Source organism: Xenopus laevis, chromosome 6S (genome assembly GCF_017654675.1).
Source record: "Xenopus laevis strain J_2021 chromosome 6S, Xenopus_laevis_v10.1, whole genome shotgun sequence".
NCBI lineage: Eukaryota > Metazoa > Chordata > Amphibia > Anura > Pipidae > Xenopus > Xenopus laevis.
Genome location: NC_054382.1, coordinates 114,871,519 through 114,896,148, shown reverse-complemented (window position 1 = coordinate 114,896,148; position 24,630 = coordinate 114,871,519). Strand labels below are relative to the sequence as shown.

Below are 24,630 nucleotides of genomic sequence, written 5' to 3'. Positions count from 1 at the left end.
AGCCGCGAGAAGAAAGAAGAAGCTGGAAAAGAAGTTCTCCGTGGTGCTCGCTAGAATAACCCCGGACCGGTGCAGTTTTCTGCACATAGGAGCACCACCCGGGGGTTTCAGGTAAGTAAATGCGTTCTTGGAGGTGCATAACATTTGGCACCCCCAAGTGGTAAACGACTTTCCTTCTCCTTTAAATGAAAACATACAATTAGGTTGAATGGCACAAGTACCTGTACCTGGAACAGGTGATTAAAGAGGCAGGATGGTATAGGTTTTTTGTTTTTTTTTGTTCTTTTTAGGATAATACTAGCACCTGCCTCCTTATAATATTATAGACACCTGTCATTCACAATAACACTGGCACTTGTCCCATATAAAAACACTGTAACTGGGTTTTTAGGATAATACCGTCACCTCTTCACGATAATAGCACGGGTACCTGTCCTTTATAATAACAGTGGCACTTGCCTCTTACAATAGCACTGGCACTTGTATTCTATAAATACACCGGTACTTGTCCCTTATAAGAACATTGGCACTTGCCCTCTAAAACATCACCAGCACTTAGTTTTTTTTTTCTCTTTCTTTTCCTTCTCTGTTGACCGTTGTGTATAGTGATTTCTGTTTTGCTCTATTTGTAACCTGAAAAAAGAAATAATAATAAAAATTCTAATTAAAAAAACATTTGGCACCCCAAGTGGTTTTGACTTTCCTTCTCATTCAACATAAAGTTTGTGTTGATCTATAATCTTTTTTGTAACTCATTTGCTGAATCATGTCGACATTTTGTTATGGTTGTAATATCTTTAGATCATTGCACTATTCCATTTGAAGTTTAAGTACATAAAAGTCAATCATTTGCCCACAAAGGGTATAGGCTATAGGACAGTAGGAATCAAGGTGGCAGAAATGTTATGGGCTGGGTTTATTTGCCAAAATGAGAAAACAAACAACAATTAACAGCCCTTCCACTGTGTCTTTAGATCCTTTGATATCTTTGTTACAGTCTGTGCTAAATTAGATGAATCCTTCCTTGATATTTCCATCTGTTTCTCACACTGTTTCCTTTATAAGAATCTCATTTGGTCCAGTTCATTGCTTTTGGAACCCCTCAGCAGGTTGACACAAGGGCAAAAGTGCAGACACAGTTACTGAAAGGGTCACAGAAGGTTGGATAACTGTAAGTGGGATGTTTTCCTACTGACAGCTCTCACACCAGGCCTCCTACATTCCATCATGTTTCCTTACACAGAGGAAAGATGTCTCCTCCCTTCTCTTCCAGATGATGTTTATTGTGCTCCAGCTCTGCCCTAACAGCTTGGCCATGATGGAATCATAGAGATATGTGTACAAAATGGGTCCACAGGGAAGTTTTGTTAACCACAGCTGATGTATTGATGACCTTCTTATACAATATTGAAGTGAACTGTACTTCTTTATATAGTTACAACTCAACTGAAGGTGTAATGGAACCTTTATAATCTGGTATGCCATTCTTAAAGTTTGCTGGAGCCCATAAAGTAACACTGTAACATTTTATTTATGTACTGTAAGTTTGATTTAATATTTAACATACATTATACAGGTATAGGATCCCTTATCTGGAAATCTGATATCCAGAAAGCTCCGAATTACAGAATGGCATAGACTCCCATAGACTCCATTTTATCCAAATAATCCTTTTTCTCTGTAATAATAAAACAGTAGCTTGTACTTGATCCCAACTAAGATATAATTAATCCTTATTGGAAGCAAAACCAGCCTATTGGGTTTATTCGGAAAACCCCAGGTCCCGAGCATTCTGGATAACAGGTCCCATACCTGTATACATATATAACCAAACTTAAAGGGTAACTCTGGATTCCAAACCAAAATTTGATTAAGGTAACACAGAAACCCCTAATATACCCATCACAGTTACCTGTTTCTTCAAAAGGTATGAATAAATGCCATTTTCTATGTGGAAATCCAGCTGTTTAACAGTTCTTCTCTTTCTGCATCATTTGAAATCCTGGCAGGGAAGGAGGGCTAAACACTGATGTTACAAATTATAACAACTACTTCACAGCTTACAGACAGCATGCAGGAACTACATAGCCCACAATGCATTGCACTGTGTGCATTCCTTATTGAAATCACGTGTGCAGGGAATTGTGAGGACAGATGGCTGTTGATACAAAGTAATAGCAGTCAGACAGCTCAGCAAAGTTGTCAGACAGATCAGCAGGAGAGCAAGGGGCTAGGTTTAGGGAACTGTCAGAAACCATTAAAAATCATGAAAAGTCTGCATATTTTTTAATTGATGTATATTGCAAAGTTGTTTGAAATTATGTTTACTTTTCAAAAAGCTTAAATTCTGTTTTTGTGGAGTTCCCCTTTAAATGTTCAATTAAGGGTGGATGAGCTCAATAGTTACATATCCTACTTTTGTGGAAAGAGACACCACAATGCAATGTTCATAGTGAAAAAAGCATTACCAATAATCTTCTCTAAATTGGTAAAATATTAGCCAAGGCCAGGACCAGTATAACAAATTTACTGACAATGTACTTGCCCATAAATCTGTAATGATTAGACAATCCTCCTACTTCTTCCCTTTCCAGTGTATATTCTTACCAAATCCCCAGCTGATCCACATTTGATGGGCTGGACTACATGGCTTAGCCCCTTAAATCCTCTGGCGGGGATAAAGATAAAAAAAAGATGGCAACCCTACAGATAATCTATTTACAAAACTGTCAAAGGGAAGAGTGACGTATCAAACATGGCATACTGTAGCTTCAGTTTCCCTGTTTACCATGATTTACTTTAAAAAAACATAGATGTTTACGTGTTTAAACAAGAGGAGAACCGTATGTTTACGTTTTTGCACTGACGTTCGTACACGAGCACTTAGATCTTCCCAAAACACTACTGAGAGACTGTATCCAATCTCAATGATAAGCAAAGCTGAGTTATCATTTGCTGCTTATTATCCTGGGGAATCCCATTACAGGATAAACAAAAAGAACCCTAGGGGACAAAAATAATTTCCGTTCTTCAGTACATTTGAAAATATACAGTTATATTCAATAAGCTAGTCAGTTTACATATTTTGTTCATTATTTTAACAAAGCAGTTAAAATGAAGCATTACATATTTCTGCATTGACTAGATATTTACTGAATTTAGCAGACTGTGCCAAAAAACATTGAATATGAATAATTGAGAAATAATGATCATAATAACTAGGAATAATAATTATTATTATAATTATTAGTAGTATCATAATTATTATCATTGTTGTTGATATTATTATTTTGAATACTGTATATACTCGAGTATAAGCCGAGTTTTTCAGCCCCCAAAATATGCTGAAAAACTCTACCTCGGCTTATACACGGGTCAAGCGCAAAAACGGTCGCTGGCATCTAAGAATAGTCGCCGGCGTCTACGAATAGTCGCCGGCGTCCAAGAATAGTCGCAAGCGTCCAAGAATAGTCGCCGGCGTCCAAGAATAGTCGCCGGCGTCCAAGAATAGTCTCCAAGAATATTCACTGGCATCCAAGAATAGTCGCCAGTGTCCAAGAATAGTCTCCAAGAATATTCGCTGGCGTCCAAGAATGGTCGCCGGCATCCAAAAACGAGACGCCGGCACCTCCAATGGGAGCAGAAACCCTCAATTTTTTGATGGAAACTTACCAGAAGCTGCTGCATTTCTCACCCTAGGATTATACTCGAGTCAATAAGCTTTCCCAGTTTTTGGAGGTAAAATTAGGTACCTCGGCTTATACTCGGGACGGCTTATACTCGAGTATATACGGTATATAATAATAATAATAAGAGCCTCCATATAACGTTATTGTCTTGAGGCAGTTTTGATTTTCCAGTTGATGGATCTTTAGTAGTGATTGGTGAATTTATCCGCCAGCTGCAAATTTGAATGACGCCTGTGACAATTCCTACAATTCCGACGCCGGCTACAATTAAACATATGCCCGTTGACTTCAATGCACGTCAAATTGTCAACAGCGTCAACATTTTTGTGTTTTTTTGCGTTTTGTGAAATTTTTTTTTGGATACTTCGACCATCGAATAGGATACTATGACTTCGAATTTACTTCGACTTGGATTCGAAGTAAAAATCGTTTGAATATTCGACCATTCGATAATCAAAGTACTGTCTCTTTAAAAAAAACTTCGACTTCAATACTTCGCCAAATTAAACCTACCGAAATGCTATGTTAGCCTATGGGGACCTTCTACAACCATTTTCTAAGTCTTTAGAGGTCGAAGGAAAATCCTTCGATCGATCGCTAAAACCGTTCGAATCGTTAGATTCGAACGATTTAATCCTTAGATCGAAGGATTTTTATTCGACCACAGGATTGCCAAATTTGTTGAAAAAACTTCGAATTTGATATTCAAAGTTTTTTAATTCGATGGTCGAATTTCAAAGTTTTTTGTACTTCGAAATTCGACCCTTGATAAATCTGCCCCGCAGTGTAGCAAACATTTACAGGCCAAACAGGGAACCAGAAAGCCAGCTGCACGGACCAGTCTTACTAATACATTTTCTTCCTGCCTCTTTCCCACCCATTGCAATAGTCATCCGTTGGGGCTAAAAATGAAACTATGTTGGAAAGAGTTGGAAAATAAAACACAAAGGACTTCCTAAATCACTGTTAATGTTTTATACAGGGATTGCTATAATGCTACTTAAGTCCAACTTGCACAGTCTACGCAGTGACATGCAGCCTGTAAACCTTTTTTTTTACGGACACTGAGTTTTCCCAAATGACTTATTTTTTGGGGGTTTTTTTTGCATAAATTGTAAGGCTGTAAAAGCAACCCTATCCCATCTAGAATTAATTCTATATAACATTCATTTCCACATCTGGGGATATGGGAAAAAAAAATATTTGTCTTAACTTTACCTGTTAATCTAGTTGTCTTGTTTAGACTAATACAAGGATCTGCTTGTTTGACCAGGCCACCAAATGAGCAGATTTTGCCACAATTGACCCTACTGAGCAGTTATGCTAATGTCACACATGATGATGTTAAACCTTGTTTAAAAAAACAAAACTTGTCAGAGACAAGTAGTAAAAGAACAGATCAGACGATGTTCTGCCCCTGACAGCAATTATACGAAAGTTATGTCCGACCAAAGCTGGTGACAGTCTCCCACTGATATCATCAGATCGGCAATACACGCAGAGATATTATCGGTAGCCCACAGAAATTTTCTAACCTGTTTGATCATCTAAACGACCGATCTACATGGCACGAAAAATGTCAGGACTCTCTACACATGGCCCGAAAATCGTACGAAACTGAGATTCATATGATCGGATCTTTGCGTCTATGGCCAGCTTTAGACTTATCAGGCCTATAACTGAATTGCAGCTCATGTGACTTAATTGAATGACAGCTCATGCCAAACTCATGCCATGAAACACAACTAAGGACTAAGTGATGGGATCTTATACTGAACCCTAAAACTAAGGCCAGATGGGTCTGATTCTCAGCCTGCAGATAAGTGGCAGGGAAATCTGAGAATCAGCCCCATCTAGCATTAGCCTTGGGGTTTAACAGAAGATCCCATCACTTAGGTCTATTTTTTCACCAAAATTGTTATTTTACTATGAAGAAAAATGCAAACCCAAAACAAAGGGAATGAAGGATTATTACATTTTGCAGGTTATGTACAAAGCTTGATTAGACTCGTTGTCAATAATGTCAACATAGTGGTCAACAATCTTATCTTAAAGTATGTGGAAGATGATATAGTGCTTTCGGTCAATATTACTTGTGCTGAGTGCTACACCGTGGATGAGTTCTGGGACAGAGCTTTCATGGACATTTCTGCTGGGTACATATTAATTACTGTTTAACAGTACCTTAAAGGGCACATTTACTCAGTTCGAGTGAAGGTATAGATAAAAAAAACTTCGAATTTCGAATGGGTTTTGGCTACTTCGACCATCGAATTGGCTACTTCGACTACAACTTCGAATCGAACGATCCAAACTAAAAATCGTTCGACTATTCGATATTCGAAGTACTATCTCTCTAAAAAAACTTCGACACCCTACTTCGCCATCTAAAACCTACTGAACCTCAATGTTAGCCTATGGGGAAGGTCGAAGAAAAATCGTTCGATCGATGCAGTAAATCCTTCAACTTCGATATTCAAAGGATTTACCTTCGGCAGTCGAATATCGAGGGTTAATTAACCCTCGATATTCGATCATATGTAAATCTGCCCCTAAGTGTTGCCGGGTGTATTCACCATTTCTCATCAACACACACCTTGATTCAACTTGAGCCTAATAATTACAGCTTTGTTAAGGGTCGGTGCACACAGGCAGATTCGGGGAGATTAGTCGCCTGGCGACAAATCTCCTCTTCTTCGAGGGCAACTAATTGCCGAGTGAAAACGGTACAAATTTGCCCATCACTATTTAATAGTTAACATGTCTGGTAAGTGTAATTTGTATTGTTTTATTAAAGAACTAAGGTATGTTTTTTATGCATCCTTGGTAATATTTATGTGAATTCATGTGGTGATCTAAAAGACCAAAACCTTGCTAGTCAAAAAGTTAAAAAGTTCTTTTTGTGCCACAAAGAATGTACAGTGTGCATTTGAACTTTTGTGGGCTAAACGCAACTCTAACCTGGTTAGAAAACGAAGTAATGTTATAAAGCTCAGGGGCAGATTTATTAAGGTTCGAATGGTAAATTAGAATTTTCAAAAAAAAAAAATTTGTGTCAAAACTCACAAATTCAAATTTAAAATCACCAACTTGAATGTAAATTTGAATGTGAGATTTATCAGCCCTCGACCAAGGAAACAGCTCTAATTTGAATATTCGCCACCTAAAACAAAATAGTTTAGAAGAACCCGCACTCCTTGTATTGTGAATCAAAAACGTATTTATTCAAACAAATATTCCAATTTGACCCTGTACCCACAAAGAAGGGTGTTTGAGTGTGGACACCAGGCACAAATTATATATATATAATTTCTTTCCTTGAGAGAGCACAGTTGGAGGCAGATTTACTAAGCTCGAGTGAAGGATTCGACTGAAAAAAAAAATCGAATTTCAAAGTAATTTTTTGGGTACTTCGACCATCGAATAGTCTACTACGACTTTCGACTTCGATTCGAACTAAAAATCGTTTGACTATTCGACCATTAGCTAGTCAAAGTACTGTCTCTTTAAAAAATACTTTGCCAGTTTAAACCTACCGAGGTTCAATTCTATGGTCGAATTTCGAAGTATTTTTAACTTCGAAATTCGACCCTTGATAAATCTGCCCCCTTAATGTTGGAACCCATTCTGTTGTAATTGTGACTGGTTCTATATTACAGATATGGCATCCTTTATCTGGAAACCTGCTCTGAGTTATGGAAAGGCCATCTCCCATAGACTCCATTTTAACCAAATAATCTAAACTTTTTGCTCTGTAATAATAAAACAGTTCCTTGTACTTGACACAAATGAAGAAATAATTAATCCTTATTGGAAGCAAAACCAGCCTATTGGATTTATTTAATGTTTACATGATTTTCTAGTAGACTTAAGGCATGAAGATTAAATTATGGAAAGAGCCATTATCCACAATACCCCAGATCCCGAGCATTCTGGATAACAGGTTCCATACCTGTGTGCGTGTGTTAGCCTATGGGGACCTTCCCCAGAACTTTTCTAAGTTTCTTATGATCGAATAAAAATCCTTTGATCGATCGATCGATTTTATCGTTCGATCTAACAATTTTTTTTTCGATCGTGCGATCTAAGTATTTGCGCTAAAATCCTTCGAATTCGATTTTACTTTGAGCGCCGAATTCGAGGGTTTAACCCTCGAAATTCGACCCTTGATATATCTGCCCCTTGGTGTTCGAAATGTCAGATTTTTTTCAATAAATTCCCGTTGAGTGCGGTACTATATATATATATATATATATATATATATATATATATATATATATATATATATATAGAGGTTGGAAGGATCAGCACACTCCATTTTGCGATGAAAAAAGTGTTTCTTTATTAAACACACATAACTCCAACGTTTCGGTTCCGCCTGGGAACCTTTATCAAGGCGGAATAAGGTTTAATAAAGAAACACTTTTTTCATCGCAAAATGGAGTGTGCTGATCCTTCCAACCTCTATATATGATACATTGATCGTGCACCTCGTGATCACAAGCTAAGGAGTGCGGACACCACACACAATTTGATATATATATATATATATATATACTTTAAAGCCTTTAGAGTGCTCCCACAACCCCCCTGTTTTGATATTGTATATTTAGCCAGGAGCTGTGGCATAGCTTCAGTGGTTGTAGCACCCCATACCCCCCCTTTAAATGAGTGGTGATCCTATGCTTTTAAAATTGGGCGTTTGTTTGGGGAATATCTCTCCTTTAAAAGCCTGATTGCTGGCTGGGGAGGATTTAGCCCTCAGTGAAAAAACAGCGTTCAACGGACATTGATTTCAGGTAATGCTAAAATGCACATAAAATATAAAACAAGTTAGGGACCACCATTCGGGGTTTACCTTGACGTGGTATGGTGGCTTATCAACTTTATGATCATAACTTTGTAACAAAATAACCCCTGTTTTGGGTACATATGCAATAGCATTTATTATACTTATATATATACTTTAAAGCCTTTAGAGTGCTCCCACAACCCCCTGTTTTGATATTATATATATATATATATATAATACACAAAAGCCATGAATATCCTGTAAATTATATCCTTATAAACGGTGAGTAGTGATGTCATCAGTTATAAACGGTGAGTAGTGATGTCATTTCTGTCACATGTCTCACTAAAATTCGTGTATTATAATAAATAAAGTACCCCCAGTTGTAAAATATGAGGATATTATAAGTTACCTCGGAGTTCCATGACCTGTATAAAAACACTCGGCCTTCGGCCTCATGTTTTTATATGGTCATGAAACTCCTCGGTAACTTATAATATCCTTATATTTTACAAGAGGGGGTACTTTATTCACTATATATATATATATATATATATATATATATATATATATATATATATATATATATAATTTAAAATGAAGACACAATGCTAGGTGTCTTAAAATACTGGAACTACATCTTCTCTAAATTAAATCTGGTGCAATTTAATGAAAAATAAAATCTACGTTGCTCATTCAGGTACTTGACAGCCAGTTCCAAAGGTCTGTGATACACTGCAAGTAAATGTATTTAGCGCTACTTTAAATTATAAGACCAGGGCAAGCATGTCCCATGAACACCATTATATGAGCCATATTGAAAATGATTTGCTGAAAACTTTTGGATCAATTTAGTAAGGAGGTCTGTATATTACATCTTAGTGAAACATTAGCTAGTGAAAGAGCCGAATAAATGAGTTATAAGATCGGTAAAATATTCATTGTTGATGGACGTGACTTGTGACCTGTATGACACAAACAAGAGAACCAGTTTGTCAGATTTTATCTACTGGACACCTGATTACAATGAATACCAATGTTCCTATCTAGTAGGTTTTGTCCGTGTTGAAATGTGAATGTGAACTACTGAATGTGATGCCATGGGTGTTGAGAGAGTTTCTTTTAGACTAAAATCTTAAACTGTGTTCAAATAGGTTGACATGGTGTAAGAACTTTATTGCTTTTACACAGGTGGCCAACTACAGACAGAACAAGCACACACCCTGACACCCATGCAAATGTAATTTTCTTCTCTTAGTCTATGCATACTAGTTTTATGCTAGAGAGACATGCCAGTAAGATCAGCGCAAAAAAAATTATTGCAGTAAGCCCAGATACCATTAAGGGGCATGTAAAGTCTAAAATAGAATAAGGCTAGAAATGCTGTATTTTGTATACTAAATATAAACATGAACTTACTGCACCACAAGCCTAATCAAACAAATAATTTATGCTTTCAAAGTTGGCTACAGGGGGTCACCATCTGGTAACTTTGTTATACATCTTTGCAAGACTAAGACTGTGCACATGCTCAGTGTGGTCTGGGCTGCTTAGGGATCGTCATAAACAAAGCTGCTTGAGTTCTGCATTGCTGGGAAGTAAGGCGGGGGCTCCCCCTGCTGTATCATAAGTATGATTGTTTCCCTGCTCAGCAGTTAGGGACCATTTGACAATTCCTATCCACAGCAGTAAATGAAGGGAGAATTTCACTGCATACAGTCAGGTTTCTTATAAAAACGCATTTTTTAATCAAAGTATATTGGAGATAGGTTTCTTTTTCATTAAAGAAAGTAAAAATGGGATTTTATTTTTTTGCCTTTACATGCCCCTTAAAGTGATACTGACACTTAAAAAACTACTTTTTAAAGTATGAACATACATTAAATTTACCTATAGGTCATGATTGTTTTTTGCTGAGAGGTTTGTTTTTGTAAGCAATTGTTAGTTGAAGTTTCTAAACCTGACTGTTTTGCCAACCTGACTGTCCCATCTCAGCCCGTCAGTTAGAGATTCTAATGCTAACGGACTCCTGCTGCACAAATATGGCAGCCTCCTCATAAGGGAACATGGGGCATCAGACAAGTAATGTAAAAGCATTGTGCAAATACTTTATGGCAAATTTACAAGTTGCTTTCAAAGGCAATATTATGATAGAGTTTAATTTCTGGTGTCAGTATCTCTTTAAGAGCGGCACAGAAAGATAATGCACACAACATTAAACCCATATATGCCAATAAGATCAATGCAAAAAAAAAATAATAATTAGCGTTACTTTAATTCTTGACATGCCAACAAATGAAGTAAGGACACTTAAAGCCATATCATCTTTATCTCTGCAGCCTGATTATGCCAACACCTGTAGGATCTGCACATCTGGGATGCCAAGTTTAAGTCATATTGTGCCAGATTTGTAAAATCTAAGGCCAGTTCTGCCTGGCATGCCCCATTGGAACTGCACTGGTTATATGTCCAGCATAGTCCTGTAGAAGAACTATACAGAAGTACGTGTCAGGACTGGGCTGGCAATTTGTAAATTATGGCAAATGTGAGAGGGATTTCTTGTAAGATGAAGTCATTAATTATTATTTTAAATACCTTCTTTATTGAATAGCATCAATAAGCACATTTGTGTCTATAACCCTAATTTGGTTACTGTCTCTTTAAATAGCAACTTACTCTTGGCAATCCAGGGGCCCTGACTCCCTTTTGCGTATGAAACATACTGGGAACTGGGAATTACAGCACAGTGCCTCCACCTAGGGAACCCTGAGGAACACACCTCAGGGGGTTTCAACTAGGAATAATAAAAGACACAGTTTGCAAACTAAACAAATATAATCTTTATATAAACTGCAGTAAAGCTTGGACAAACTAATACACCATGCACTCCTACACTGGGGACACGTGGGACACTATCTAAATCACTATTAGGTACGTAACTGTTGCTCCAACACAGTCATTTTTAATATCACAGTCCCAATCCCCGGAAGGGGTTAATAACCACACAGTTCAAATGAAATGTCCCTTCCCCAGAACTATTATTCCCCAGGTAGCGCTACCATTTCCCAAAAGTACCGCTCCGTTTGGAATTTAGCAGCAGCTCCCACGTAGCAGGTAAATACACCAGACTTGTCTTCACTTTGGGGCCCCATGCTTGTATCCATGCCAGTATCCTCCCTTGGGTGGCTCACCAGGGTGCTCTCAGAGGCAATCACACTGGAGATTATAGGCAGCTCTGCAGCAGGATAAATCTCAACAGTGGTACCCTCTCTCCCAAGGATGCACTGGGGTGTCCAGTCAATCGGATCGCTCTCCAGCCTGTAATTGGGCTGGATGATGTCACAGGCAGAAAAACAGGGGAAGGATTCCTCTTGTCCCCTACATGTCCATTTTAATTTCAGCTGTCTGGGACCCTTGAGGGGACTGAACATGTAGCCCCATTAATGTCTGTAGCTGATTCAACAAAATTTTGTGTAGCATATAACTGAATATATTTTTTGTGAGCTAAGCCTAAATGATTTGGGCATGGATCATTGAGGAAACAGAACAGAGATAGCTTGCCGTACATAGAATAAGTAACTGCACCAAACTACAGTTGATCAGCTGTCCTATGAAAAATACCTGTGCTGTGGGTTGCAAAAACATCCGTTAAATTGCCATGTTGTAGTGAAGTAGTATTCTGTGCACTTAAGCTATGCGTTCATACTTTTTTTGGAAAATAAAGCTTAACTTTACTCCTAAATTATAAATAAACATTTTTCCTGCAATTTTCACATCAATCCTCACTTTGCTTTTTTATTTAAAAATGTTGTTCACCCACATAATGTATTCTCTGTAACATCTGGGCCCCAGTAATGCTGTCCCAATTCTTTTGGACAACGCTCCATCTGCATCTCCATTTTCTCATCAATTGATTTAGGAAAAAAAAAAATCTTCAAAGTGCTGTTGCAGACAGTCACAGTAGATTATAGTGCAGAAAAAAGGAAAACATTAAAAGCTTATTTTTATTGGTTGTCAATTGATTGTTTCCAAATTTTTTCCAGAAATGTTTCTTTGTAAACTTACAATCAGAGACAACTTCTCAACAGAAGGGTTCTGAGGTCATAGGCATTAGACAGCTTTGATGTAATGCCCCTTCCCCCTTGTTTTTATGACGTCACTACTGCAGAGTTGGAAAAATATTTTGCGGTTTGTGTCATGTTTCAAGCAAGTCGGTTAAGCTATTAGAGCATTGTTAATATTGGGGATATTAAAGGGATAATGTTGTCTGAATAAAAAATGTTTCACTTGTCTGTAAGTAACGTAGTTATGGAGAATGTTTTCCTTTACTGCTGTAATGGTTCATAGGATTAAGGGCAGATTTATCAAGGGTCGAAGTGAATTCGAGGGAATTTTTGATGTAAAAAAATTCAAAATTCAAAGTAATTTTTTGGATACTTCGACCATCGAATAGGATACTACGACTTCAATTTAGATCCGAAGTAAAATACTTTGAATATTGGACCATTCAATAATCGAAGTACTGTCTCTTTAAAAAAACTTCAAATTCAATACTTAAACCTGCCGAAGTGCTATGTTAGCCTATGGGGACCTTCTAGAGCAGTTTTCTAAGTTTTTTGAAGTCGAAGTAAAATCGATCGATTGATCGCTAAAATCCTTCGAATCGTTCAATTCGAATGATTTAATCGTTCGATCGTTCAATTTTACTTAGGCCGCAGAATAGCCAAATTCAATGAAAAAAAGTTCAAATTCGATATTCGAATTCAAAGTATTTTAATTCGATGGTCGAATTTCGAAGTATTTTTAACTTCGAAATTTGACCCTTGATAAATCTGCCCCCTAAATGTTGGAACCCATTCTGTTGTAATTGTGACTGTTTCTATTACAGATATGGCATCCTTTATTTGGAAACCTGCTCTGAGTTATGGAAAGGCCATCTCCCATAGACTCCATTTTAACCAAATAATCTAAACTTTTTTCTCTCTAATAATAAAACAGTTCCTTTTACCAAACTAAGAAATAATTAATCCTTAGTGGAAGCAAAACCAGCCTATTGGATTTATTTAATGTTTACATGATTTTCTAGTAGACTTAAAGCATGAAGATTAAATTACGGAAAGAGCCATTATCCACAATAACCCAGATCCCAAACATTCTGGATAACACGTTCCATACCTGTGTGTGTGTGTATATATATATATATATATATATATATATATATATATATATATATATATATATATATATATATATAATATATATATATATATATATATATATATATATATATACACACACACACACACACACCAGTGGGTGTAGCAAGCCTGTATTTCCATACATAGAATTAATTTTGTGGATTTTAGAGACCTTTTTTGTTAAAACCTTTAGCAGCAGAGGATTTATTCATTTATTTTTAAAAAAAATATGTAACCTTTGTGTTATGTTTGTTCACACTCATAAGCTCATAGCCAACAGCTGTTTTTCTCTTCTTACTTCTTATGGCTGAAGCTAGGTTCATATGTGTCTGTATAGATATTTGCACATATTTCTGTTTTACTAAATTCACTGGGAATTGTAGTTTGGACACAGCAGGAGAGCTACGGCTGCATGCATATTGGCTGGTTCTTGGTCTGCCTTGTAAATCGAAAGGTCAAACACTGATCCACTGCTTTTGCCACCATGAGCAACGGAAATATATGGAGAGGTGTCCCCTAGTCACCTCCAAGTCATCCTGTGGTCTGCTATCTGAAGTCCTAGAGGGATAGGCAAACCAGATTTTTGTCTGTATTGGGCTGATTGACAGTTCAGCAAGATAAAGTGCCTGACCATGAAGCTCTATGTATGGTGGGCATAAGGCTACTTACCTTGCTTCTACCATTCTACAATTTACCATATTGATCTTGACTGGTGTCAACCTTGTAAATTCATAAATGTATGTTGCGATTGTTTTCTGTTCTTGGAAGTTATTTATGTAAAACTTTGGTCTGTGATTTTACAATATTTGTAATTGTAACTGTAGTGAGTAGAAGGTACAACACATACAACAATAATGAAAACCACAAGACAAATCACTTGAAGTTTTTATTTTCCTTTTTTAATGAATATACATGTGCTGTATCATGGCCTTGTTCTCTTCCAGCAAAAGCTCAAGGAAGAAAGAGAAAAATGACATCCAAATAACCCATGTTAGTTGAAAGATTTCCTGGGTTTGTTGGAACAACCTGCTGTAGAAGTAGATGGAGAGCAGTTTGAGACATTCCGAGAGCTGTGTGCTGTAGAGTCCGGCCCGAATAGACAAGTGCATGTCTCTAGTTGCTGGTTTTAAGGATAAAAAGTGGGACATATGTTACAGAGAGTTAGATGACTGGCAGCAAAATATTTACTTCTGTAGTAAAAATGTATTTTATTCTCCTATTCTATAGGCTATACAGAAAATGTGTTGTATTAAGCATTTAATAACCTTGATTTAGGTGACATTTTGGGTTCTAATTCTAATGACAGTAAGAGGCATATGTATTAAGGGTCGAATATCGAGGGTTAATTAACCCTCGATATTCGACTGGCGAATTAAAATCCTTCGACTTCGAATATCAAAGTCGAAGGATCTTGTGCAATTCGTGTTATCGAACGATTAAATCCTTCGAATCGAACGATTCGATGAAAAAATACTTGGAAAGCCTATGGGGACCTTCCCCATAGGCTAACATTGACTTCGGTAGCTTTTAGGTGGCGAACTAGGGGGTCAAAGTTTTTTCTTAAAGAGACAGTACTTTGACTATCAAATGGTCGAATAGTCGAACGATTTCTAGTTCGAATCGTTCGATTCGAAGTCGTAGTCGAAGGTCGAAGTAGCCAATTCGATGGTCGAAGTAGCCAAAAATATACTTCGAAATTTGAAGTATTTTTTATTCTATTCCTTCACTCGAACTTAGTGAATGGGCCCCTAAAAGAAATGTACTGTGTAAAATTCATATGTACTCCAGTTATTGAATTGACTTATCACATTGTGTTCCATGAATTATGGTTCTTAGCGCCAAGATCTACATTACCTGTAGCAAGGACCTTTCCTGTAGAGCTTAAACTTTATTTACATGTGTCTTAGTCAAGCTTACAAGGAGGTAAATATGGGAATTCAACGCTATGTTTCCTGGATATGAGACCTGTGCCATTCTCAGTGACATGCATTACACATTTCATTACTAATGATTAACATTTACTTTTGTACATCACATACTCTAGGTCAGAATATCTGGGTGTTTTCAGCTGTTCCCATACTGTCCTGTGGCTGTCAAGGGCTGCTGGGAATTGTATATCAGTAACAGCTGGGAAGCTACAAGTCAGCAATACTTCATTTAGACAAAGTTTCAGTTGGGTTGTCTCTTTGATGCCCTTTGGTCAGGTCATGCAGTTTTGGAATTAAATTAATCCCAGTTAGAGGCCTTGCAGAGTTCCTCAGTCTCAAAATGTGATACAAGCCTAGGCATTTTTTCTTCATTGTGACAAATGTTTTTTTCCTTGTGATTTTCAAATGTTTCCTGTTATAACAGTGAACAAAGCTATGTCCCAGTGGGCAACTTCTGTTGCTGTCCGGTTTGGCCTTCAGTGTTATATTTCAGTGTTTTCAGCATGCAGCTTTTGAGTGAAGCAAGTACAAATGAGTTCTGCGACCTGTGAACAGATCCACAGTGTTCAAGAACATTGATTTCTATACTCATGAACACGCTTACTAGTGCCTAATCATGAACTTTTTTCATCACTGTAATACTAGAATGATGAATAATGACATTATTTTAACCACATATTTAATTACAGAGTATTCAGAAAAGGCCTTTTGAATACCAAGCATTTCTAAACCTACAAATGTCAAGATGATTAAATAAAGATCAGTCATCTCTGAACCTAAAATGTAAAGGCAGATTTTATTTTAGGTGGATTGAAACAAATTCTCGAAAGAAAGAAGAGCAGGAATGGTCACTGAATTAATTTACAGGCATCAGAAAAGGGCATTCTACCCTGGGAAAAAGTTAACATTTTTATTATTTTGGAAGAGCGCTATTTTTTTAAAATAAAATTCTGATGTTTGTTTTTAGGAGGTGAAGAGGAGCTAGATGTTGGAATTCAGTAGTCGTCCCAAGAAGTATATCCCATGCAAGACAATAATGAGCAGCAAGGTTGGGTATCATGGGCATGATCTTCTGTACCAGCTATTGTGAGCTATGGAAATGAGGAAGAAGGAGAATTTGGAAACACTGGATTGGAAGATAATGCTATGCTTCAAGATCCTAGATCCCATGTATCTAAAGACCCAATCATCTCCACAGGGTTCTATTGCACCAAGGCCACTATTACTCTCAAGGTTAATGACCTTTACCTAAAATGTGTTGTTTTTAGTTTCTAGCTTATCTTATTTATTGTTAACATGTATTTTTAGAGAGCTAACATATTTTGCCGAGCTGTAAAACAAATTTGTTTATAAGTGGAACATACAGAAGTAAATACATAGCGACCAGTAATCAATACAAAGGTGAAGAAGGCCCTGTGAATACAAGCTTCCCATTTTAAAGGGGAAGGGATTGAGACAGATGTAAGCAATGTGAGAGGTGTATATTGTATTGCATTTGGTCGCTAAACAGAACGAGGTTAGGCTTCTCTAAATAAGTGTATTTTAAGAGATCTTTTGAAAGCAGAAAGGTTGCGAGAAAGTCGGAGGGGTGCAGCCCTTGCAAAGTCTTGAATGCGAGGAGGTAATGAGAGAAGAGTTGAGGAGTAGGTCAGTAGAGGAGTGCAGTACGCAGTTGGGTGGGTATCTATCTTTAAGTTCAGAGATGTAGGTTATGAACTCCTTATGCCATGACTCATCATCTACACCACCACTTTTAAGAGAATGCGTCTATACATAAACCTTGCATTATTGCATTAATTTGTGATATCGTTAGATAGGCAACACATGCAGAGATGATATCGTTAGCCAACAGAAATCTTCTAACCTGTCCGATCGGCTAAGTGATTGTTCGCCATGGTACGAAAAATGTTGGGACTACCCACACATGGTCCAAAAATTGTGTGAACCTTCGATTTTCATCTATGGCCAGCTTCAGTGTATACCCCTAATGTGCTAGTACCATTGCAGCATGCTATTCAGACCCAGAGCTTTTTCTTTAACACCTTCTCTCCTTGAATGACCTGACACAAACTAACAAATATCCAGCAGCAAAGAGAAGTTCCATCTGCAGTGAAATATTCTGTATGAGATTCACATGTTATGCCGAGACAGAAAACATTAGCATTCATTGTTCCAGTTTCACGCAGAGAATGTATGGAATTAATTTGTGGTTCATATTTTGGTATTAAAAAAAGGTCAGGTTTCTGCATTAGCATTGCAAGTGGTTGATACCATTCCAGTTAAAAGGGAATGAAACATTCTCTATTAAAAATAACATTTGTCTGATACTTTTGAAATGTATTTTTGTAATGCTGAAATTGCTCTAATCAATTAATTGTTTTTCCTCTGCTGTAATTGCTGACAGCTGAGAGGAAGGAAGAATTAAAAATGATTCTAAGTACATTTATTTGTTTCTCATTTGCTTCGTCTTCTTTATTACATCATCTGGTTATTTGGTTATTTTTATTTAGTTGTGCCTTTTATTTCTTAAATAAGAAATTCGTTAGAATACATCGAAAGTTAAAGACAAATGAAACTTTCAACTTGCAAAGTCTTTATTAAGAAATAACTTACCAAAACTCTGCTTGCGCTCCTCTTAAAGGTATACTGTCATGGGGAAAAAAAAAATTCAAAATGAATCAGTTAATAGTGCTGCTCCAGCAGAATTCTGCACTGGAATCCATTTCTCAAAAGAGCAAACTGATTTTTTTATATTCAATTTTGAAATCTGACATGGGGCTAGACATATTGTCAATTTCCCAGCTGTCCCAAGTTATGTGACTTGTGCTCTGATAAACTTTAATCACTCTTTACTACTGTACTGCAAGTTGGAGTGATATCACCCCCCTCCCTTTCCCCCCCAGCAGCCAAACAAAAGAACAATGGGAAGGTAACCAGATAGCAGCTCCCTAACACAAGATAACAGCTGCCTGGTAGATCTAAGAACAACACTCAATAGTACAAACCCATGTCCCACTGAGACACATTAAGTTACACTGAGAAGGAAAAACAGCAGTCTGCCAGAAAGCATTTCTCTCCTAAAGTGCAGGCACAAGTCACATGACATGGGGCAGCTGGGAAATTGACAAAACGTCTAGCCCCATGTCAGATTTCAAAATTGAATATAAAAAATCTGTTTGCTCTTTTTAGAAATGGATTTCAGTGCAGAATTCTGCTGGAGCAGCACTATTAACTGATTCATTTTGAATTTTGAAATTTTGAATGTTTTTCCCATGACAGTATCCCTTTATGAAAGCGATCGGGCGATCAATTGTGTGGTGCTCCATTTCTCCTCCCTGCCTTCCTTATAGGAGATAGCCAGGAAGGAGAAATCAAGTGCTGCATCACGGATCGTCACCGTGTCGCCTTTTCTGAAGAGAAGCACAAGAAAAGAACAGCGCTCCATCTCATATGTGCACAATAAGAAAATCCAAATGTAAAAAACGACCAGCAACACCGGGATTTTCCGTGATCAAATTATTATTATATGTATTACCGACATAACGTTTCGGTCCCCATTGGGACCTTTCTCAAGGCAAACATATCCATACTGGAACATAACTTTTATAACCTCCTAAGTGCACACAGGAAATGGACCAATTACTAGGTCAAATTTAAAGTGAACAGTGCAATAAATAGTAACTTGCCCCAATGGGGACTGAAATGTCACGTCGGTAATACATATAATAATAATTTGATCACAAAAAATCCCGGTATTGCTGGTCGTTTTTTACATATGGATTTTCTTACCGTGCATAGGAACAACCCAAAAATTCTAATCTAATAGGATTGAGGTGTGATAAATCTCCCATTCAAATTCAAACTCGAGTTGGTGGTTTTAAATTCAAATTTGTGTTTTGACCCGAAAAAAAAAATTGGAAACCGAATTTACCTTTCGAACCTTAGTAAATCTGCCCATATGTAAATAGTTTGCCTTTTCTCTGTAATAAAACAGTACCTTGTATTTGATCCCAGCTAAAATATAATTAACCTTTACTGAAGGCAAAATAATCCTGTTTGGTTTACTTAGGGGCAGATTTATCAAGGGTCGAATTTCGAGGGTTAAAAAACCCTCGAATTCGATCCTCGAAGTAAAATCCTTTGAATTCGAATATCGAATTTGAAGGATTGTAGCGCAAAAGGTTCGTTCGATTGAATAAAAATCTTACGATCGAACGAAAATCGCTGAAACGAACATTCAATTCGGTTGCTTGTATTTGGCAAAGTAAATAGTCAAACGATTTTTTAAAGAGACAGTACTTCGATTATCGAATGTTCGAACAATTTTTTGACCAATTCGATGGTCGAAGTACCCAAAAAATTACTTCGAAATTCGAATATTTTTGGATTCAAACTATTCACTCGAGCTTAGTAAATCTGCCCCTTAATGATTAAATCATTTTTAAATAATTGCTTTTAATTTGATTTCAAACGGTGATCCAAATTATGGATAGATCCCTTATCCAGAAAAACCCAGATTCTGAGCATTCTGGATAACTGGTCCCATACTTGTATAATATATGTAGGTAAATTATAGGCCACATATTTAATTAATCCGGACGTCTCTTTTTTTTCTTTTTCACTTGTGTTGCACCTTTGTATCACTTGAAAGCATTAGAATTCCCTTTTCCTTGTATTAGGTCTCTTCTGTTTTTTTAACCACATCAGTGTTTATATCAAAGTAATTTTTTTTTTCATCTGTTGTGTGAATATAATACAAGAGATTGGCAACTTCGGGCGCCTTCGGAAAATGAAGCGCTCCGAGTGCCATCCCACCGGCGATTCTAGCCATTAGGAAGGCAGGGCAGGCTGTTCGGGGAGATGAAGAAGATGAGATTTGTGGCCGGGCGACTAATCTCTCCGAATCGCAGCGTGTGTGTCTGCCCTTAATATCTTTGGATTTAAGTACCCATGGGATTAACATATCCTGAGTCGGCCATTATTTAACCTTTGACTCTAACACACGCAATATGTGGTTGGCAGTTTTTTAGCGAATAGTGAATGCCCTGATACACTGCAAGTGTGGTCCCAAGGTATCCTTCCATCTTTCAACCAGTATATAAATGCTTTGTTGATAGAAGAAGTGAAAGAAAATGGAACCAGTGCGATGATAGAACCTACTGCTGCTCTAACATTTTATTACATATGACAGATTTAACACCAGTATCCAAGGCAATAGTGTGGATTAGGTTTTGCAGCTGTTTAACTGCACCTGTTTCCTGCCTGATAATGTTCTGTTGCCAATACTGAAATTCCACTGATGCAGTACTTCATTGACAGATTGACACGGTTTAATGCTGAAGGTGCTTATATTGTTTTGTAGCTGACTGAAATGCAAACTGAGAGCAGCTATTACAGCCCACAGAAAGTCAAATCCAGAGAGGTGATACAATGGGAGCAAGAGGGGACTAATGTTAAGGTAAATTCCAGTTCATATTTGGAGTATGGTGGCTAATGATATTGGAAAAGCTTAAAAAATAACGCTCTTTATATAGGACTGGTTAGCTTCATGACTGCAGTCCAGAGTAGTATGGAAGTGTTAGGTCATGCAGCATAGTGACTGCCAATCTGTGAATGTCTGGAATAAAATTACTTTTGCTGCCCCATGCTGAAGCAAGGACAATGTCAGCACTTATTAAAGGGATACTGTCATGGGAAATTTTTTTTTTAAAAAAATGCATCAGGTAATAATGCTGCTCCAGCAGAATTCTGCACTGAAATCCATTTCTCAAAAGAACAAGCAGATTTTTTTATATTCAATTTTGAAACCTGACATGGGGCTAGACATTTTGTCAATTAACCAGCTGCCCCTGGTCATGTGACTTGTGCCTGCACTTTAGGAGAGAAATGCTTTCTGGCAGGCTGCTGTTTTTCCTTCTCAATGTAACTGAATGTGTCTGATATGGGTTTTTACCCATTGATTGAGAAATCGGCATAATGCGAAACAAAGAGGATGACTGGTTTGTAGACAGTGCTCTGCTCAAGTCTTACTGATCACCAGCTGAAGATCTGCCTTTTGGACATCCCTGTATTAGGGACTTCCATAGACTTGGTGAATGGAAAATGACTTCTGTCAGTAATTGCATTTTAATGTAGTTATCGTGCCCAGATTTCACCCAAACGGATAAAGACCTTATTTTGTCATGCTGTAACATGTGTTTATTATCTCACAAAGCTACAACACCTTTTGCAGGGTAATTTATAGGGATGCACCGAATCCACTATTTGGGATTCAGCCGAATCCCCGAATCCTTGGTGAAAGATTCAGCCGAATACTGAACAGAATCCGAATCGTAATTTGCATAGGCAAATTAGGGGCAGGAAAGGAAAAAGCGGAAAAACTCCCCTAATTTACATATGCAATTTAGGTTTCGGATTCAGTTCAGCCAGGCACAAGGATTCAGCCTAATCCGAATCCTGCTGAAAAAGGCCGAATCCTGAACCGTATTCTGGATTCGGTGCATCCCTAGTAATTTATATCATTTACCTCCAGTCTGATGTAAGTTTGCTATAACATGCTGTTAAATTGCCATGCAGGTACTTATGAATGAAGAGCTATTCTTTGACTGCCAAGTTGGGTTTGTGGGTAGCCGAGCCATTTGCCTAAAAGGAATAATGGAAATCAAAGACTTTGAAGATATTTCAAACAGATCCGATGAGTTCTGTCTTGTTATAAATTAAGGTGGAAACGTGGTCTGTGGTGTTTTTGGCTAAAGAAAAAATATGATGTGAAATGAGGTTTGTTGCTATCTACCCAATAAAACCAAAGATTACTATGACAAAACTGTACAGAAAGATGTAATAAAATGCTGCCTCGACACATAGGGGTAAAAAATAGACCAGCAGTGGATGGTCTTCTTCATTCTCCTCTTCTTTGGGTCCAGTCAGAGGCTTTTAGCTCTTTTCGAGACTTTCAGCTCCTATTGGTGGCTTTGGCTCTTTTCGTGACTTTTGGCTCTTCTGTGGCTCTTTCTACTTTTTTGTAGCTTTCGGCTTCAAAGGCGGCTTTTGGCTCTTTTTATGTCTTTTGGAGTTTGGCGGCTTTCGAAAGCTCAGCTAGGTTTTGGTGATGCAAGGGGGGCTAGGGTTACTGGCCTGGCCGGTAAAAATTATGGTTAATCCCAATGTTACTAATAGGGAAAAAGATAAATATATAGGAAGGCCGGTATTTTTTTCCAGAAAAGGTGGCAACCCTAAGGGTGGCCAGATAATCCAGCAAGTTAATCGCAGCTGGGCCCCCTTTAAAGGCACCTGGCCCGGTACAGTTGTGCCCCCCTGATGGTGGCCCTGATAGCAACCAAATAAGATGTTTGGTTTTGAACAGGCCTGCAAAAATGCAGACTGAGAATCAGCCCCTATGCAGCAATCATCCCCTTACCTTGCTTGTTCCTGAAACCATTGTGTCAACCCGGGTGGAGGCATTTTGTGCCAAAAAGTATTTTTTACTTAAATGTGGGATTGCTGTGTTGGATGGGAAAAAAATGTTTAACGTCTGCCCAATGATTATATTTCCCTCGGTTTCGCATTTTGTTTCCATTAAAAACAAGTTTCTTGTTTGCAGCTTGTTTTTACTGATACCCACCAGCTTGCCAAATTGTTAGGGACATGGATCTAATGGTCTCATACAAGTTGATAATAAGACTAATGGCCCACAGGGCTGATGACTTCTTGTGTGTCCCATGGGCTATAAATAGGACCTGGTATTATAAGAACTATAACTATAACTATTAAATAATGCATGCACACTTTCAGCTAACAGGAGAACCTTCCCCACTCCCAAATATGACAATAAAAAAAAAATCAACAAATGTATTTTATGGTTATGTCAAGAGGGTCAAGGAAAGCAAAGACAACCAATTAAAGATACTCATTAACTAGCTGCTGTTGTCGTTTTTTGTGGTCAGCAGACATATGGATGTCCTTTGTGTAGTTTGCAATAGAAGTTTCATTACCTCTCTTGAAGGGTGAGGTCTTTAGATAACCTCTGTTCTTTTGTAAAGATAAGCCTTTTCTGTATGTTGACACTCAAACCCAAACATGCACATGTCTCTGATACTTTGTCTATACTGCTGTAATCTTAAGATTTTCTTTTTCTACAACTAGCTCTGTATTTGTTTCCTTTGTTACCAGGAGACATACACAGAGATAGCTGGAATGCAGGGGTTTGGATCTTTCTACATGGATTACCTGTATACAATGGAAAGCACCAGTGGCAAAGCTACAAGCGTATTTCTGTATGTTTGTATTCCCTTGAATAACAGAAACAATGACTTCCTTGAGTGCCACCTGGTCCTTGACAGCATGTCCTTAATTTTACCTCAGGTTTGACTATTTAGGTGCTCGTTCTATTTCTGAAAATACAAAGGAGAATACATGTATTTTAAACCAAAAATTTACTCACTTAAAGGGGAACCATAGCGAATGAAAATTTAATATAAGCTTCCTCATACTGAAGTAAGAAACTTTCTAAATACAGTACAATCAAATAAATACTCTACATTGTTTCTGAAATAATAAAGTTTATATTCACTATTCCTCTCTCAGTCTCTGTTTCTCTTCATTCTGTCTTCATGCAGCAGTTGGGTGTCAGATATTCATTGACAGTTGTACCAATATATCTTATAGGGGGGGTTCCTTTCCTAGCAGATGAATTAGTAGTTTATATATGCAAATCACGCCTCTTCCAGTTGATTTCCGTGAATATTGCAGGGTGTTAAAGGGCATGTAAAGTCTAAAATAGTCAAAAATTTGGTATACTAAATATAAACATGAACTTACTGCACCACAAGCCTAATCAAACAAATAATTTATGCTTTTAAAGTTGGCTACAGGGGGTCACCATCTTGTAACTTTGTTAAACATCTTTGCAAGACTAAGACTGTGCACATGCTCAGTGTGGTCTGGGCTGCTTAGGGATCGTTATAAACAAAGCTGCTTGAGTTCTGCATGACTGGGAAGTAAGGCGGGGGCTCCCCCTGCTGTTC

The 24,630-nt window shown here is 37.6% G+C and overlaps 1 pseudogene; it reads left to right on the top strand.

Moving 5' to 3' along the window:
* LOC108719746 overlaps positions 1-22,327 on the top strand; it is a 98,082-nt pseudogene extending 75,755 nt beyond the window's left edge.
* Positions 22,328-24,630: the final 2,303 nt, after the last annotated feature.